The sequence below is a fragment of the Saccostrea echinata genome, unplaced genomic scaffold (genome assembly GCF_033153115.1).
Source record: "Saccostrea echinata isolate AGI-Se365-2 ecotype Australia unplaced genomic scaffold, CSIRO_AGI_Sech_v1 ptg000002l, whole genome shotgun sequence".
NCBI lineage: Eukaryota > Metazoa > Mollusca > Bivalvia > Ostreida > Ostreidae > Saccostrea > Saccostrea echinata.
The window spans coordinates 19,622,501-19,632,511 of NW_026889751.1; the positions used below are offsets into that span (position 1 = coordinate 19,622,501).

The 10,011-nt window shown below is 35.4% G+C and overlaps 1 protein-coding gene across 1 annotated transcript in view; it reads left to right on the forward strand.

Moving 5' to 3' along the window:
• Nucleotides 1-10,011, forward strand: part of LOC133178105 (endoplasmic reticulum membrane-associated RNA degradation protein-like) — a 57,423-nt gene that overhangs the window by 9,710 nt on the left and 37,702 nt on the right. The window lies entirely within an intron of this gene.

The following is a 10,011-nucleotide window of genomic DNA, read 5'->3' on the forward strand; positions in this document are numbered from 1 at the left end:
ATATGTTTGAATTCATTCTTTCTCTTTAATTTATAATGATTTTGTGTTTATCAATTTTATTTTTCTTATATAATGTTGTTTGTGCTGGTGTTCTTTTTTATTTGGACTTTATTTTGTGGACTTGGCCTAAAACCAAGGCTTAGTCAGTGTTTGTTCAGTCTCAGCAGGGTTAGTTAGCGCAGGCGCACCATAGGGGTTAGTTGTGCCAGGCATGACTAACCCCCTCGAGCCTTCAACACTACAACAATAAAAAACGTCCCAAAATCATTTCAACATCCGTGTTCTGAATATTATGCAGTCTTTGCACTCAAGATATTCAAGAATCCTCACCAACATGCGTAATTTTCGTAATTTCTATCGTAAGTCATTTCACTGGGCATGTCATTTCAACGTTCTCGAATTTTTCACTAACCTTGCAGATTGCATTCGAAAAATCCCACCTGTTGCGTCAATATCGCCGAGGAAATGCTGTAGTAAATAAAAAATGTTAACAATACGATTACATGCGTTGAAAATACGGCAAAATACAAAGTAATGTAGCTGCCTTCGTCCTAAACACAGCCACTGCAGACACAACTCGGCGTCACTTCCGCTGTGACGTCATATTCACTCCCTGCACTGAGTGAGAGTATGTAGGTGGATCCAAGTGTAACGGGAATTGCAATTTCATTTGTAACATACTTAAGACGGTGTTAGGCAATAATTTATCCAATGTTAATAAAGGCATGCACATAGAGACTTGTAATGAAAAGTTTTTGAAACTCTATCATGCATAATTTAGTTTTAATGCACAATAAATTTATCTTTCTATTGCAGCTAATATTACAGGTATTTCTGTTCTTCTAATTGTTCACTTTTCATCTTTTGTTCACTCGTATTTATTGTCGAGTTTGTTTTTTCCTTGGTGAATGTTGTTTTCATAAAGATGAAAAATATGTCAGTTCAAGAATATTTATTTTGATGCAAGAATAAAATCTGATAGTGTAGAGAGATACTCCTTAAAGATAGTGGCAACATATCACAGGAGGAAATGATACTACTATGTTTTAGTGCTAAAAAAAGCAACGAAAAAATTGAAGATCTGTGATCCACCTATTCATTTCACTGTCAGTTAAGAGACGCAATTTAGGATGCAAATCTTGAACTTTGGTATCAAAAGTGACGTATTACTTTATTGTTACGTCATAAAGTAGCTACAAGTGGAAAAGGCTGTAGAATATTGAAGCAAAGAAATCGCAGACTTATAGCTAGGTGTAGGATAATTCATATATCTTATAATTGTAAGCATGGGGGAATACAGGATTTGTGATTGGGGGGGGGGGGACGTTTTCCAGTTTGAATAATTATGAGATAATATTTATAGCCTAGGGAATGCAAGGTTTTCAGACTTGATTTTTAAGAAAACAGATACTTGGTCATTAAATAAAATTACCATTTTTTAAATTGACCATTAATTATAAAACCAAGTATGGCATTATTAATATTAGTCATGTCATACTTTGAAAATTTTAGAAGGGGGGCGTGACCCCCCCCCCCCTTAAATCCGCCAGTGGTAAGTAATACAAATAATGATAAAAAAACGCCGATATGTATTCATTTTGTTTTGATATGCCATATTATATCGATGAATTAGCTGTATCGAGGAAAAGGGAGACATTTATATACTATATCTATACTGTAGTACTATACTTCGGCCAAAGAAAACTTTCCTACATGTAAATACCTTAGATCCAAAAGTTGTTTTTTTTAAACAATGAATAAGAACCTCAAAAATTGCAATGGCCTGTTTTTACATTTATTTGATATAATGTCGTGTGATGATTCCGCAGATTCTCGGGATATGAAGAGTTTTCAAATTTCTGTAAAACGAAAGAGATTGAAAACCTTGGAGACACCCGACACCCCTAGGAAACACGGACCCTTGGTAATATAGTAAGGAGAGCCATGCATACATGTACATTATGAAAGTAATTTATCCTTAGTTACGGTAATAACCCCCCTCCTCCTTTCTTTCACGAAAAAAGGTTTTTCATGTTTTGACAAGTCTTTTCTTGTCTCTCTGTTATGCTTGTCAACAAATTTCTTAGTCCGGCATTTGTTTTGGTTGCTGAGGACCTCACCCCTTGAAAAGATTCCTGGATCAGCACATGGACTGGTGCGGTAAATAATGGACATCACAATAAGTGAGAAGCTTTGAAAAAAAATTGTGTTAATTGCAGCTGAGGCATACTCAAACAAAATTTACTTCCAACATTTTTTTATTTCACTATTTATTATCCGGAAACTCGTAACAATTTTTTAACACATGTATAAGCTCCAGGCAGCTTAGTATTACGTTACGCTATAACTCCATATAATTATTCGTAAGGGAAAAGTAGTCCCGGAGAATTGACACTGTATGGATGTGGACCCCCACCCCCCTTCGCACGTTGTACAATATGAAAACTACATGTAAAGGACAATAAAAAGGTAATGCAACAACCGAATGTATGTATTTCTAGTGTCAATGGTCATGAATGACACAGTATTATAGTACGTATGCCTTTGTTTGATTTCAAGAACAATTTATATGTGAATATATTTTGCGGATACTGTAATAACAAATTTAGGGATGATACTAAGTAATTAAAAAAGTACATAACATCAGTTACATCACAAACTTAAGACGACAACTTTTGTCAGCCCTATAGAATTCCCGGTCTTATGTTGAACACATGATCTTCATTCTCGATATGGGGGCACCCTATAATTTTGGTTGCTATTAAAGGTGATTGAAATTTTCGGTGTAATATCATGACTTATATGTTTTTATAGCATTTCACATGGAAATAAAGTAAAAAAAAAACTTATTTTGTCTGGAAATTATTGAAACTACAAATTTCGGGACGCGTTTGATTGACACATCTATGCACTTTCACAAAGTAAACTTTATCCTCAATACTTAAGAAAAGTAGAAATGTTGTTGTGCATTAAATAGAGAATAATACATGACAAAATCTGTATCACACCCCATATCAACCCGAGACTCCAATATCAGCCCGAGGGCCGATATTGGTCAAGGGTTGATATGGGGTGTGATACAGATTTTGTCTTGTATTGTTGTTTTTATTATATATTTGAAAATAGTGTCCTAAAAATCATATATAAACTTGTAAATTAATTACTGAATTTTTAATAATTGAATGTGTTCTGTTTTTGTTGAATTTCCGTTTCTCAATCTTTTTTAAAGGCATATAAATGCATTCAGCGATACGAAATGAAATTATTATAAATCAAACAAATGATTATTTTGAATAACATAATATGTCTGATGAAATAAAATTACAATTTGAATAAACTTTGGAAAGAAATAGGAAAAGATCCGAGGTACTCCGAATGAAAAATACAGAGGTGTTCCGGAAAGGTGTAATAAAGGGTCTGATAAAGGGTGAAATAAAGGGTGCTGATACAGGGTGTGTAATACAGGGCGCGTGCCTGTGCTTATGTTAGGGATGCAAAAATCCTGTATTATATAACAAATATATTTTATGAAAAATATTAAACTATAATCCAGAAAATAAAGAGTAGAAATGTGAGAAAGCAAAACCCGTGAAACGTAAACTGTTTTTGTAATCAGGGCAAGAGCTCTGTTATTGTTAATGTTTAACGTTTCACCGGGTGTGTTCAATTTGTTAAACTCTGCACACATCACTGAGAACGGACTGACAGTACTGGTGAGTTGGCTTTGCTTTCTTACATTTCCACTCTGAATTTTCTGGATTATAGTTTGAATATATTTCATTAATATACAAAAATTTTTTTTACTTTTCTTAAGCATTAAGGATAAAGTTTGTTTTATGAAAGTGCTAGGATGTATCAATCAAACGCGTCCCGAAATTTGTAGTTTCAATAATTTCCAGATAAAATAAGTTTTTTTTTTTATTTATTTCCGTTTGAAATGCTATTGCAACATATAAGTCATGATATTATACCAAAAACTTGAGAAAATATTAACTTCAAATCTGTGTCCAAGCACCTTTAAATCCACATAGGACTCGTGCATGGAGCTTCAGTAACACCTTTTTTGGATCCGCTCCCAAACATCAATATGACAGTACATCATCAACAGTCATTTTTAAGTTTCCTCGTACAGATATTTTTCGGAATCCTAGGTCATCACCACAGTGAAGATTGTGTGAGATTTTAATGTATGATCTTTGGGTCATGATGTCAACATTTGTCCTCTGTAAGATGCTCACATGTGTATTTCTTACGAACTCAAAATTTGCAAGTATTGTGACCCTAGTTGGATATTCATCTTAAAAAGCATCTTTATCTTGGACCGTTTGACCTCCTCAACATTGTAGAGCAAACTGAAGAATCTAGGTGCTCTTTTGTCAAACTTCAGATGAAAATATGCGTGAATTTATTTTACTTAACAGGAATAGGGCCAAAGTTCTCGAGGTCGATAAAAAGAGGAACCGAACATTAACAGAGAGCTCCGAAAGATCATAGACACTGAAGATAGAAAAAAGAAATAGAAAAGAAAGCACTGTATATAATACTGTGTCTACATCATAACAAAATGCAAAATATACCGTACAGACGTAATGCTGAAAGGATTGGGCATAATATTTAAATATCATCATCACAATCATAAAAGAAATACTACATATTACGATGAATATACTGTATATAATATGAGAAGTACATTATATATCGTTTTATTGCTGTTTCTCGGTCCATACGATGATTTAGCCACCTGAGGAATACAATATTCACCGAGCCAGAATATTGCATTTCGAAGGAGGCTAAATCATCGTATTGACCGAGAAAACAGCAAAAATTGTTTTATTATATGCATGATTCAATGATTAAGCATTCCATGCCATCTACATGTAATCCAATAGATCGCCGGTCCGAAATTTGCAAATTATTGACTGGCGGTCAATAGATCACCGGTCCGAAAGTCGCAAACTATTGACCGGTTGTCCAATAGAGCACTTCGAAGTTTTCTTTTACTTTTAAATACCAGTAGTTAGAATCGATTTTTATAAGGTCACTGCTATGAAAGATTTCTTATATGTGTCAAAGGTCAACTGTTTCAGTCTTCAATGTAACATATACAGATCGATAATACAATACTTTACATATTTCACCCTTTGAATAATTTATACATACATATACAAAATGAAATGACTTTTATGGCGATTAAGGGTTGCAGTTATTGCAGAAAAAAATGATTACATGGATTATGTATTTTTTTCTAGATTGTCGCAAAGTTAATCATCGTATCTTACTATTAAATGAGAATGCTTATGGTGGTTGAAGGGCTTATTATATAACAAAAAAAATGTTGAACGAAAAAAGTATATACATTTTTAAGGATGTGTTTTATGCATTTGTCCGAGAAAGGCCGGAAATGAGAGGAAAGGGGGGGGGGTCGTCAACCATATGACAACTTGTAGCAGATGGGGGTGGGGTGGGGGGCTGTAGACACCACTGTATGTTCTGTTGGAAAATGATGCGGGGAGTACCTATATAATTAAATATTAATTTAATGTCCTAAAAACGATTTTTAAATCTTTAACTTTTCCTCCTCTTCATCTTGTTCTAAATATCTACTCGCCAACCTTTGCCCTTTATGGAAATAAAGAACAGGCAGAATTGACTTAGTGATTATACGTTTTGAGGGGAAGACGATTTTACCTCAGGCTATGTATCAGTTGAAGTATACTTTTAGTGTATCACTCATGAACCACTGTTCATGTACTACTGCCAGCCATAGTCTTACCTAGAACCAAACCTCTATACCGAAGAAGGGTGTTGCTAAAACGCGGAACGGAACGGAAAATCTTGTATCAAATTATTTACCTCATGCATAAATAAATCATACAGGAACCAGTATTCTTTATCATACAGTTTATATCTCATAAAAAAATAACATAACAATGTAATTTATTCTTGACCCCCCCCCCCCCAAGAACCACATGCGCTGGTCAATGAAATACATACTAATTAGACACACAGCCCAAGTACATGTATCTATCTGAACGCCTTATTCATCACTCGTCCAAATCTAATTTTTAAAGCTTAATAATTCACCAAAGACAAAACTCTTTTTTTAATTATGAAACAGGCAATGGTGTTTTAAAACAGATGGAGGGAGGGGGCAGAGATAAGAGAATAATTATGTACACATTTGTGTTCTATACAACGATCACTGGCATTAAGGAAAGAATAAAGGACACGCTTATTACAACTACAGGCATGTGCGGATTTAAAGGGGGCTAGGACCTCCTGAAATTAGCGGAGTTATGTTACATAGTAAAGTAAATAAAAGAAAAATGACCTTGCCCCCCCCCCCCCGTGAAGTTAATGGGAAAAGTATACATTAAACGCTTTTTTTGACCCCCCCCCCCCGAAAAATATCCTGGATCCGCGCTATCCACCGTCAGGCACTTGGAGCGGGGACAACGTAGACTACATTTATGCTTCATTCCCCTCCCTACCAAATAATAATATTATATAAATTACAAGAGTGCATTTTCTGGAAAATGTGTGATTCCTCCATCATAACAATTTCAATGTTATACTGTGTTGTTTTTCTAGTTTCACAATTTGGCCAAATATGGGGGATGGGGATGCAGAGCTGTACGATATCATGGTTATCCACGCTTTTGGAACCTGTGTATCGAAAATTAGGCTGTGTTCGCCCGTATAAATATCGAATACTGGCCATTCATTTTGATCAGAGTGGTCTTTTAAAAAGTTACTTCACTCATATTTTACCACATTGCTGGTTTTTGAGGTCAATACGAGGATTTAGACACCTGAGGAGTACAATATTCACCGAGTCCGAAGGGCGAGGTGAGTATTGTACTTCGAAGGTGGCTAAATCATCGTATTGACCGAAAAAAGCAATAATTGTTTTATTATATGATTCAATGATTAAATGACACACACTATTAAGCAGTCTTACTTGTTCACATCTACTGAAGTACTAGCCGAACATAATGAAAGAAACGGGCTTAAAAAAAGCAGTTGTATTATTTTGGAATTTTTTGTTCTAGTTTAGGTGCTATGTAGAAAAAATAAATGTCAGGCACATGTATACGATTGATTTTGAAAAAGGGGGCATTTAAAGGGGGGGGGGGAATGACGACTAACCTGAAAACAAATCTTTGACTAGCCCCCCCCCCCCCCCCCCATAAAAAAGGAAAAAGGAAAAGAATTATCTCAAATCAAAATTTTGTTTGGTGGGATGTAAAGGTCCATAAACTCTTTCGAGGGGATGGGGGGGGGGGCTTTCATTGAATTTTTTTTATCCTTAGAATTTAAATAAAAACTTAACATTCTGAAAAGGTGGGGAGAGGGGCAGGCCTCCTGCAACCCCCCACCCCCGACCTCTTACCCAAGAATCTATGTGCCTTAATGGTATGGTCATATGAGTGGATGTCAGGTGCAAGTGAAATAATTTTCCAAAACTATTTTCATCGATTTGGAATTTCCCTATCTATTTCTGGTCCAATGTAGAATAAATAATTCTTTATATTGACCTGGAAGATCACGTGCAGGTCAATTTAACATAGTATTTTTCTAACATTGTTGGATCTCAGCCAATCAGAGATGGGAATTATTCAATCATATGATAATTTATGATATACATGTATATGTACCATGTGTACCGCATTATATTTTGTGTTTTCAGTATACCCTATGCTTTGCTTTTTGTACAGGAATCTTCATAAGAGAATAAACATGAATAAATCAATTCGTTCTTGATAATCAAGGTTAAATATGAACAACATACATGTATATAATGTATATCGGTTTGGTATATTTTATATATTTTCAAGGGATTAAAACTGGTATCATATTTTCTGTTTTCCGTTCCGTTCCGCTTTTGTACAGGAATCTTCATATGAGAATAAACATGAATAAATCAACTCGTTCTTGATAATCAAGGTTAAATATTAACAACATATATAATGTATATCGTTTTGGTATATTTTATATATCATCAAGGGATCACTGTATATATTATCAAGGTATCATATATTCTGTTTTCCGTTCCGTTCCACTTTCCGTTCCGCGTTTTAGTAATAACCAACGAGGAAGCGTACTTCCTCACTCAGTATATTCTCATTTATAGTCAGAATCATACATAAACATTGTTAGTCACATTGGTTTGTGAAGAATTCAAAATGGTAGATCAATTGCACCCATGTGCGGATCAAGAGGGTAGTAGATCCGGACCCCATTTTGAATTTTCAGTTATCAGGCCCCTAAACGCGGGGGTGGGGCGCCCCCCTCCCCATTTTTTTTTCCTGAGTATAGTATTTAACTATAGAAAGTTTACCTTTAGTTGCTGTTTGCCTCCCCCCCCCCCCCCCCACTTTTTGTTGCTGCATGTAAGGTTGAGCACCGGCAAATTCCAGGATTTGGGCAGTAAATTGGGGGGGTGTTTTGTTTTAATATTTTGTTTATTTTTTTTGCTTTGTCAGTTTATTTTGGGAAGGTGGCCCCCATCCCACACACTCAGATGATCTTAACCCCCCCTCCCCCGGAAACTCAGCCTCCTTTTAAGTTGTAACTGCATATAAATACGTATACCCTTGCAAGACACTGTGTACACTTGTATGAAATAATGCGAATTGTCAGATAAAGTTACTGTACCCAGTAAATAAAAAGATGCCCCCTTCTTTTTTGGGAGGTCGATTTTTTAAAGGATGGACACCTCCCAACCCCTTTCCTCCAAAAATTCCTGGTTCTGCATATGGCACCGGTCACATTCTATCGCAAGGGGAAAAAATCCGTAATACCTACAATATTAAACATGCTTTTAATATATTTCCTCTGCCTTTTTTCTTTATTGAAATATTTTATCTCTGGAGCAAGGTTAGTAAAACAAGATATTTGCTATTATTTTCGAAAGATTGGCAAAGTACGTGTAGTTATAGATGTAATACCATATTTTTCAGATTTAGTTGCAATCACTGCATCTTACACATGTACTTGGTGATATTTCTACAAAAGTCAAATCAACTTTATGAATATTTTTTATTTATTTATTTATTTTTGAAACATGAAAGTAGGTGGTTGTATTTCTGACATAAAACATAATTTTTCACAGGGGCTTAACCCCTTCATAAATTCCGTATTTAGCATATTTTAAAATTTTTCAACTGACTTATTTTAACTAAATTTAAACAACCTTCACCAAGGAAAACTCAACATTGAAAACGAGTGAGCAAAAGATGGAAAGTGAACACTTAGAAGGACAGAAATACCTGTGATATTGGCTGCAATAAAAACTGAAACACTGAAAGATAATTTATTGTGCATTAAAACTAAATTATGCGTGACAGAGTTTCAAAAACTTTTCATTACAAGTCTCTATGTGTATGCCTTTATTAACATTGGATAAATTATTGCCTAACACCGTCTTAAGTATGTTACGAATGAAATTGCAATTCCCGTTACACTTGGATCCACCTACATACTCTCACTCAGTGCAGGGAGTGAATATGACGTCACAGCGGAAGTGACGCCGAGTTGTGTCTGCAGTGGCTGTGTTTAGGACGAAGGCAGCTACATTACTTCGTATTTTGCCGTATTTTCAACGCATGTAATCGTATTGTTAACATTTTTTATTTACTACAGCATTTCCTCGGCGATATTGACGCGACAGGTGGGATTTTTCGAATGTAATCTGCAAGGTTAGTGAAAAATTCGAGAACGTTGAAATGATATGCCCAGTGAAATGACTTACGATAGAAATTACGAAAATTACGCATGTTGGTGAGGATTCTTGAATATCTTGAGTGCAAAGACTGCATAATATTCAGAACACGGATGTTGAAATGATTTTGGGACGTTTTTTATTGTTGTAGTGTTGAAGGCTCGAGGGGGTTAGTCATGCCTGGCACAACTAACCCCTATGGTGCGCCTGCGCTAACTAACCCTGCTGAGACTGAACAAACACTGACTAAGCCTTGGTTTTAGGCCAAGTCCACAAAATAAAGTCCA